This window comes from Perca fluviatilis, chromosome 3 (assembly GCF_010015445.1).
Source record: "Perca fluviatilis chromosome 3, GENO_Pfluv_1.0, whole genome shotgun sequence".
NCBI classification, from domain to species: Eukaryota; Metazoa; Chordata; class Actinopteri; order Perciformes; family Percidae; genus Perca; species Perca fluviatilis.
Window position 1 is genome coordinate 46,174,519 of NC_053114.1, and position 10,424 is coordinate 46,184,942.

The 10,424-nt window shown below is 41.9% G+C and overlaps 1 protein-coding gene across 1 annotated transcript in view; it reads right to left on the reverse strand.

Annotated features, from left to right (window-relative positions):
• Positions 1-9,784, reverse strand: part of LOC120555951 (EMILIN-1-like) — a 39,319-nt gene extending 29,535 nt beyond the window's left edge. The window contains 1 exon segment of the mRNA XM_039795172.1: positions 9,268-9,784. The gene's annotated coding sequence lies outside the window, so the exon portion shown is untranslated.
• Positions 9,785-10,424: the final 640 nt, after the last annotated feature.

Consider the following 10,424-nt stretch of genomic DNA (forward strand, 5'->3'; position numbering starts at 1 on the left):
TTTTTTATCACTAAACTACCGGTAACGTTACCACTTGAGCCACAAACTGTTTAAGACTCACAGCAGGAGAGGACGCACTCACGGCCGTACGCACCAATCACGCACCAGGGATCCCCCACAGGACAGGCTGATCACCAATCACGCTCCAGGGATCCCCCACAGGACAGGCTGATCACCAATCAGGCTCCGGGGATCCCCCACAGGACAGGCTGATCACCAATCAGGCTCTGGGGATCCCCCACAGCACAGGGTGATCACCAATCAGGATATGGGGATTCCCCACAGCACAGAGTGATCACCAATCAGGCTCTGGGGATTCCCCACAGCACAGAGTGATCACCAATCAGGCTCCGGGGATCCCCCACAAGACAGGCTGATCACCAATCAGGCTCCGGGGATCCCCCACAGGACAGGCTGATCACCAATCAGGCTCTGGGGATCCCCCACAGCACAGGGTGATCACCAATCAGGATATGGGGATTCCCCACAGCACAGAGTGATCACCAATCAGGCTCTGGGGATTCCCCACAGCACAGGGTGATCACCAATCAGGCTCTGGGGATTCCCCACAGCACAGGGTGATCGCCAATCACACTCTGGGGATCCCCCACAGGACAGGCTGATCACCAATCAGGCTCCAGGGATCCCTCAGAGGACAGGCGGATCAAACTAAATATCCTATAATATATGAAGACATCATCCCCTCCTCCCTCCCTGACTCCCAGGACGGTTACAACAGCTCAACAGATGAGGACACCCTGATTCTCACCCCTGTGCTGTCCATCTCCATCTCGGGCGGGGCCATATACCAATATGATATCAACATCGATATATGAGGCCTACATTTTGGATATAGTAATAGCATGCTATAGCGTGTTGTCTTTTCCTGGTTTTAAAGGCTGCATTACAGTAAAGTGATACTAGCTGTTCTATTATTTATATAATTTACCACCTTAGCCATTATATCCACATTACTGGTGATATTTATCTTGAAAGCACCACAGTCAACCCAACAATATCGCCGCAATATGGAAATAGATGTATTTAGTCAAACATGTAGTGAAATTAGGTTTCTCCATAAGTTCTCCATCACTAAGACAGCAGCTCTCTTTCCTCCGCAGGCCAAAGACTTTCAACATGGACTTTCTCTATGTAGCTGTGACCTCTGACCCCCAGCAGGCAGTGTCCAGATGAACTCTGAAGGGCTTAAATTATAATATAATATAATATCTGAAACTCTGCAGGTCGATCAGAGGAAACACTGCTGAGAGACACAGTTTATCTTTACAAATATTATAAACCTGGAAACACACTTATTTGGAAAAAACAAAAGTAAAATAGTGTCATAGTGATGACCTCACTTCCTGTCTCTCCTCTCATCAGCTTCTGTAAATCAATACATTCTGTCATCACTCTTTATGGAAGTATATCATCAGGATTATGAGAGCCAATCAGAGAGCAGGATTCTGTGATGATAATGCAAAAAAACATCTGAATATTTTTGCTGATGCTTTAACGTTTTTCTAACAGATTTTAATCTTTAAACTGCAGAGAAATAAAACTTCTACACACACACACAGAAACACACAGACACACACACACAGAAACAGACAGACACACACACACACACACAAACACACACACACACACACACACAGACACACACATACACACACACAGACACACACACACACAGAGACACACACACACAAACACACACACACAGTGATGTCACTCTCTCTACAGGAAATGAGTCATCGGGCGTTTGTTTCAATTTTCTGCTGCTGACATCACAGCTGCTTCAGAGCCAAACAGAGAGAGTCTGTGTGTGTGTGTGTGTGTGTGTGTGTGTGTGTGTGTGTGTGTGGTCTGTCTCTCTGTCTGTATGTGTGTCTGTGTGTGTGTGTCTGTGTGTGTGTGTGTCTGTCTCTGTGTGTGTCTGTGTGTCTGTGTGTGTGTGTGTGTCTGTGTGTGTGTGTGTCTCTGTGTGTGTGTGTGTGTGTGTGTGTGTGTGTTTTTGATTATCTCGTGTGTGGGTGATGCTGAACAGTCCCAGTGTCTCATGTTACATTTTCTTTTGCTAACAAACATCAGTTAACGCTGGAACTACAACTCTCGCAGTAAACAATTTATCTCACCTCCACATCTCACCCAAATCACCTCAACTCTTCCCACATCAGAATAAATCAGTGACAACCCCTCTCACTGAGAAACAAACACCGTCACTCTGACCCCCCCGAGCTCTCTGAGGTTACTATCACAGCAAAAAACTGCACTTTTAAAAGCAAATATCAGAAATCAGACATATTAAAATGTTGCAAAATGTTGAACCCTGGAGCCTTTGTTCTGATAGTCCGGTTGGTTTGGTTTACTTTCTCTTTGCCTCTTTACCCTCCTCCACAGCGCTGCGGAGGAAGGTCTGACTAGTCCACACAGCATTCCTGGATGGGAGAACAATGTGCTCTGGTTTATTGGCATTTCTTTAAACCAATCACAATCATCGTGGGCGGGGCTAAGCTCCGTATGGAGCCACGGTGCCTCTGCTAAATAGTCTCAGGAAGGAACTGGTTTTGGTGGAACATGTGGACGTTCAAAAGTAGTTTTAGTTGTGCAACAGAAAACTCAGATTGGACAGATAGTCTAGCTAGCTGTCTGGATTTACCCTGCAGAGATCTGAGGAGCAGTTAACCATAGTCCTCACAAATCCACCGGAGGTTAGAACACCAACACAAAGACAGAGGAGGGGGACGGATACCGGCAGATTATCCAGCGGCACAGAGCAATCCCAGAAGTGGTACGTCGTGGATATAGACTACATATAGACAGTGACGTGCAGTGATGTCAGTAAGATGCTATGCACTGATTTATGAAAGCCAGATTACCTAATTTATTGTTTAGGCTAATACGTCAAAACAGTAAACGTTATGCATAAGCGCGGCACACACGCACAGTCGATATCAAGAAATTTCCAATCAGGATGACATATTGTGTACTACTCTCACAGTCTCTCTCTCTCTCTCGCACACACACACAAACACATGCGCATGAACACACAATGCAACCATCTTTATCCTTAATTATTGCACAGCAGCCAATTATCACACAGTCAGCAACAATGAAAACACACACTGCTTAATTGAATATGAATATATGCTCTTTCCTGGTGAAGATGTTGATCCCAGCGTTGTGAAACTCATCTTTACAGCCTTCAGTTTGCACAGTCTCTGGGCTGAAAGACGTGTTTGCCCAGTCCGGTTCCGACTTTATGTTTTGATCCGTTTCAGAGTGGAAAATGTGCAGTCCACCGAGGCTGTAGTGGCTGGTATTGTTAAGACCAGTTGAAGCAACTTTGTTCCTTCAGGAACTGTTGCTTCTAGGTCATGTTCTTTTAAAAAGTCAAGAAGCTGTGTAGGTGATTTGCCCCTTAGTTCTTGTGAGCCATACAACCCCACAAGATCACTTTTCAGCCTGACGAAGTCACAGTACCTTGCATACTTTGACAGCATCTCCGGTTTGCTATCATCAAACTGGCGCAACATCTCTTCAAACTTTTAGCAATCTACCAGTCCAATGAAATTGAGATCGGAAAGGCTATCCACAAACCTGGTCTTCATCTGAACATTGACATTGTCCTGAATGTAGTAGTAGATGCGAACTTGTTAAGTTTTGATTGACAGCCCATCTCGTGTCTTGCGGTGAACGAGTTCCGTCTCATCTAATTTTTCCTCAAAGTGTGCATGAAAACGGTAAAAATCCTGTCGCTTGCTGTCCAACACTTTCATTGTGTCTTTGAGGCGATGATCACAGTATCCCGTTGAAGTCCAAACTGTCTGACTCGTTGAAAACAGCAGGCAGGGATAGCAGTGCAGCCACTGACTGTTAGCACAGCCACATAGCCAATCTTTTTATATATACTGTATATATCTATATATATCTATATATCTATATATCTATAGATATATATATATATACAGTACAGGCCAAAAGTTTGGACACACCTTCTCATTCAATGTGTTTCTTTATTTTCATGACTATTTACATTGTGGATTCTCACTGAAGGCATCAAAACTATGAATGAACACATATGGAATTATGTACTTAACAAAAAAGTGTGAAATAACTGAAAACATGTCTTATATTTTAGATTCTTCAAAGTAGCCACCCTTTGCTTTTTTTGATAGCGCTGCAAACCCTTGGTGTTCTCTCAATGAGCTTCATGAGGTAGTCACCTGAAATAGTTTTCACTTCACAGGTGTGCTTTGTCAGGGTTAATTAGTGGAATTGTTTCCCTTATTAATAAAAAAGCAAAGGGTGGCTACTTTGAAGAATCTAAAAGTAGTGAGAATTCAGTGAGAATCTACAATGTATTTGTCATGAAAATAAAGGAAACACATTGAATGAGAAGGTGTGTCCAAAGTTTTGGCCTGTACTGTATATATATATATATATATATATATATATATATATATATATATATATATTGTGTGTATGTATATCTTTAGGGATAGCAGTACAGCCACTGACTGTTAGCACAGCCACATAGCCAATCTTTTTGTCTATACTGTATATATATATATATATATATATATATATATATATATAGTGTGTGTATGTATATATTTAGGGATAGCAGCAGTACAGCTGCTGACTGTTAGCACAGCCACATAGCCAATCTTTTCTTCCATACCAGTCCGTTTGAAACGATCGGACACTTAGTTGTCCCTTTGCTGCAGTGGTCCATCTAAGGCTGGCGTAGACCTCCCTCTTACTATTAACTCCTTTTTGAATTAAAATCGAGCTTGAAGAAATTCCTCAACTCTGTGATATTGGCAGACACCGCTGCTGTCATTTGAATTTGGTGGGGATTACGCTTACAATGTAGCTGGTGTAATGACTTTATCTGTGCAAATGTCCAGTAATATCTTGATTTTAATTGGTCCATGTTTGATATGTAACGGAGATGATTATTACGTTATTTGTGCTTTTTGCCTTACATGTTGAAGAATACAGGATCGCAGGGCGCACGCGCAACATCGTTTTTTTGCTTGTCGTCCGCAGTGAATGGACAATAAAAGCACTGCTTATTCTATCAGGGTTTTTTTTGTATTTCATTATGCTAAAAATGTATTGAATAAAATTATTTAGCAAACATTTTTATGTTTGAATTTTGGCAGGGTAGGCAGTGCCTAGCTTGCCTACCCAGACTGCACAACTCTGCATATAGGTTGGTTTTAACTGAACCCTGGAGCGCCTGGTCTGATAGTCTGGAGGGTTTGGTCTGATAGTCTGGAGAGTTTGGTCTGATAGTCTGGAGAGTTTGGTCTGATAGTCTGGAGAGTTTGGTCTGAGGGCGTTTTCACACATGAAAGTCCGAACCAAGGTCCGTACCAAGGTTCATGTTTTTGTTACATTGTATACATTTGATCCGGTAAGTTTTGGTTTCACACTGCAGTTTTGCAAGCGCACTACAGATCTATACGTGACAAAACTACGTCCTGCCGTCATCACATACGTGAGCTGCGTCTCCAGATACTTAGAACTGATTGGTTTGTTGACGGGCTTCCCCGTCCTCTCGTATCCTCTCTCTGGGTCAGAGTTTAGGCTATTCAACTGACCGCTGCTCTCCCCTACTGCCGCGGCTCTTTTTGTTTTGTTGTGATGTAGAGAAGCAAGACACGGGAACTTTCTTTCTGGAGCATTTATTCAGAGACAAACTGAAACCTACACTGTACATTTACTACCACTTAACAAATAAACTGCTGATGTATTCTCTGCTCTGATAGCCGACAGCTGTCTATTCTGAGCGCATTTACCGTCTCTCTATCTCTCTCTCTCTCTCTCTCTCGCTCTCTCTCTCACTAAGCACCGAGCTATTCCTTAAAGGAGCTTTCCCGGTATTTGGTCCGAAAGTCTGAACCATCCAAAAAATGCTTTCACACTATCAACGAACCGGACCATGGTTCAGTTTGGTCCGGACCGAGACCACCTCTTTTTGTCGGACCAAAATTTGGTCTTTTGATCCGGACCGTGGTCCGGGGGAGGTTTCACACCTTTAATTTTGGTTCGGATCAAACTAAAAAGTCAGAAAGTCCGGACCAAACGAGGTATGTGTGAAAACACCCTGATAGTCTGGAATGTTTGGTTTGATAGTCTGGAGCGTTTGGTTTGATAGTCTGGAAGGTTTGGTCTGATAGTCTGGAGCGTTTGGTCTGATAGTCTGGAGCGTTTGGTCTGATAGTCTGGTTGGTCTGATAGTCTGGAGTGTTTGGTCTGATAGTCTGGAGAGTTTGGTCTGATAGTCTGGAGCGTTTGGTCTGATAGTCTAGTTGGTTTGGTCTGATAGTCTGGAGGGTTTGGTCTGATAGTCTGGAGCGTTTGGTCTGATAGTCTGGAGCGTTTGGTCTGATAGTCTAGTTGGTTTGGTCTGATAGTCTGGAGGGTTTGGTCTGATAGTCTGGTTGGTCTGATAGTCTGGAGTGTTTGGTCTGACAGTCTGGTTGGTTTGGGGCAGTGTGAAAGTTCGTTGAACTCTGGTCCGACTGTCTCTGGTCTCTAGAGTTCAGTTCACTTCAGGGGAGAACGATCCAATACAGGAGCACCAAAAACATCATCTACTAGCTGAAGTTTCAACCTTCACACAGTTTATAGACTTCTATCTGATTTAAGGGATGATAACTTTCAGATCCATAATCTGTTCTCAGCACATATTGCTGGTCATCTGTGTGACATCATCAGTCAGTGTGACATCATCAGTCTGTGTGCTGTGTGACATTATCATCTCTCTCTCTGTCAGCTGCTGTTCTCACCGAGTCTACAGAACTACAGGTGTGAAAGAGACTCAAAGAACAATATAACCTCTTTAAAGATCCACAGAACCTTCTGATGGATCCTTAGAAAGTAAACAGTTCACACAAGATTAATATATTGAGAACATCACACTGTCTGTAACAGTCTCTAACTGCATCAACATGTTTCCTACAAAACTACACATTACACTAAATATCCCACTGCCCCGCCAAAATAAAACACTAATGTCAGTAACACACACACACACACACACACACACACACACACACACACACACACTTCCTATCATGCTCTTCTGCATTTGTAACGACACACTGAACACACTGGGAAAATGTTAAAAACTGTCAGGATCGCCCATGGAAAAGAAAATGGATAGATATGAGCCCCACCAAGGCAGTGTCATCTGTAAATGTTATTATTGTGTTGGTGGGATGGGTGGGTGTACAGTCATGGGTGTAGATGGCATACAGGAGTGGGCTCAGCACACAACCCTGTGGGGAGCCAGTGCTAAGCATAAGGGTGGATGAGATGTGGGGCGATTTGTGAGAAAATCATTAATCCAGGCACAAATGGCAGGAGGGAAATCCAGGACATCCATCATGGTGTTATGATGGTGTTAAAGGCCGAACTGTAGTGGACGAAGAGCATTCTGACGGAGGTAGGGTGTGACTAAGTCACCTCCAGATCTAATAAGATTATCAATGCCAACTTTCACCCTGGACATTACCTACTCAGCCTGCTTCCTCTGGGCGGAGGTACAGGCACTGTTCGAATTACGGGGGGTATTGGGGGAGTCCGACCCCCCTAGATGAGACTTGGACCCTCCCAAAAGGGATGAAAATAATAGTTTGGGGGGTATAATACGTTAAAAAAATATATATATATATATATAATATATAATAAGATATAATGTTAGTCTATCCAAAATTCTATGGTTCTTTAATATCACTTCACTAGCTGTCCAAACGTACGTACCGGGTACGGGCCAGGCGCTGGTGTGTCAGCGTGGCTGAATCTACTTTAATCTCTGCCTATGGTTTTGACTGCCATGTATATTATCATGCGTTGTGTTTTGTGGTAAATGTTATGAGCAGCTCGTCAACATCAGAACTGTCTTAATTTGGTTGATCATAGTCTTTCTCTCGTCCCGAACATACAGTGGTGAGTGATTTCTTCACTCCTGAACATACACCACTACAGCAAGGGAAACAGTTATTAAAAGATCGTTATGAATTTTAATGTTTGACGTTAATACATAAATCAACGCGATGCATTTCAAAACATTGACGCGAGGGAAGTCACTTACAACCTACTTAAACTTGAAATTTATTTAATTTACAGAGCAACTATGAGTAAGAGAAAAGGGACAGTGGCAGACATCAGGCATTTTTTTGCTGGTAAAAGGACAGTAAGTTATAAATAAGACTATATAAAGTCGAAATAGCTGTACCCCCCCGAAGCTCACGGTATAATTCAAACACTGGGTACAGGAGCATAACATCCAAAACAAACTGATCTTTCCATGGGCCATCAGAACACTTAACACACATCCACACCAATAACATGCCTTTATCATACCGCAATAATATTACAATCATACACCATGTGCAATATTTTCCTGTCAAGTCGTTTAGTGTTTTTTACATCTTAAATTATTCTTGTTTTTAGCTATGTATTGTGTATCTTGTTTACTATATTTAATACACATACAGTTGTGGCACTCACAATCAGTTGTATGGGTCTCTGTGCAATGACAATAAAGGTTTATTTGATCTTATCTTCTCTTATGTGTCTGATTCTGAGATGATCACAAGTTACATCAAAACAGAACGAGACTGAAAGTCTGTTTCTATCCAGTTAAGACAAGAGAAGATAAGAGAAGAGAATACATGAGAAGAGTTAAGTTAAAACAAAAAAGAAAAAAAAAGAGAAAAGAAGAAGAGAAGAAGAGAGAGAGAAAAAAAAAAAAAAAAAAAAAAAAAAAAAAAGGAAAAAAAAAAAAAAAAAAAAAAAAAAAAAAAAAAAGAAGAAAAGAGAAGAGAAGAGAAAAAAAAAAAAAAAAAAAAAAAAAAAAAAAAAAAAAAAAAAAAAAAAAAAAAAAAAAAAAAAAAAAAATAAACTCTGATTCTTCAGACAGTGCAGAAGGGTTAACTATAACCCAGTCAGAGAAACAGAAGTCTGCAGTGAGCACAGTTCCATCAACTCTTCTCTTCAGACTCCTCCACTCTTCATAAAACATCTTTTATCTGCAGAACTGTTTACATCATAACTCACTGATTACAGCTAGAACAGAGTCTAATCAATAGTGGATATAATAATAATAATAATAATAATAATAATAATAATAATAATAATAATAATAATAATAATAATAATAATAATAATACAGAGTCTACATGAATCTGTTTCTGTCTGACTTTAAACTTGACACAGTCAACCCAAACATCATCATCCTCCTACCTGTGTCTGCTGGCGGCGCGAGCCCCGTGCGTCCCGTGCGCCCCGTGCGCCCCGTGCGGTCCCGTGCGCCCCGTGCGCGTACAGGCTGTAGGAGGGTCGCTGCGGGAACGCGCTCTTGGCGTGTCCGCAGGTCAGGAGCGCCAGCAGCGGCAGTATGCGCGCGGCCATCTCCGGATCAATACACGATCAATAACAGTTATCGATACTGTGTCAGAGGGCGGGAAACACTCTCATCTCCATGAAAACACAGATAGCAACACGTTCCTCAGAGTCCCGCCGTCCGGCCGGACCCGAACCCGAACTCTCGGTACTCTAACGGTCCAACCCGATACTAAGCATTTAACCCGTGTTAGTCCGCCATAAATCCGGGTTAAATACGGTTTATAATCCAGGTTATCTCCAGGCTAACTCCAGGGTAGGTCCGGGTTAGGTCCGGGTTAAATCCAGCAGAGTTTGTCCATCAGAACCTTTGAGCAGAAACAAAGAGAAGAAGAAGAAGAAAAGGTTGCGACAGACTGAAGCAGCTGCTCCTCCTCTTCACTAACCACGCCCCCTCCCGGAGGAGAAACCAGACACGTGCCAGTCCCAAACACCAAGCACACCCAAACACACAGACTTACTATAATATAATATCATATAATATATAATATAATATATATATATAATATGTAATAGATATAATATAATATAGGATCATTTATATATATATATATATATATATATATATATATATATATATAGAAAAACTTCAAAACAAAGTTTTTTTAAGAAAAGATCATGTTGAGAATAAACTTTAAATAAATAAAAGATGTTGATGAAGAGTGTGACACACACACAGACACACACAGACACACAAACACATTCACACACAGACACACACAGACACACACACACAGACACACATAAACACATACACACAGACACACACACACAGACACACAAACACTCACACACAGACACACACGGACACACACAAACACAAAGACACACACATTTACATACAGACACACAGACAGACACACACACAAACACTCCCACACACACTCACACACATACACACAAACACACACAGACAGACACACACACACACCCACACACACTCACAGACACACACACACCGTTCTTATCATCAGAGACTTATGCTATCAGCTGTGTGT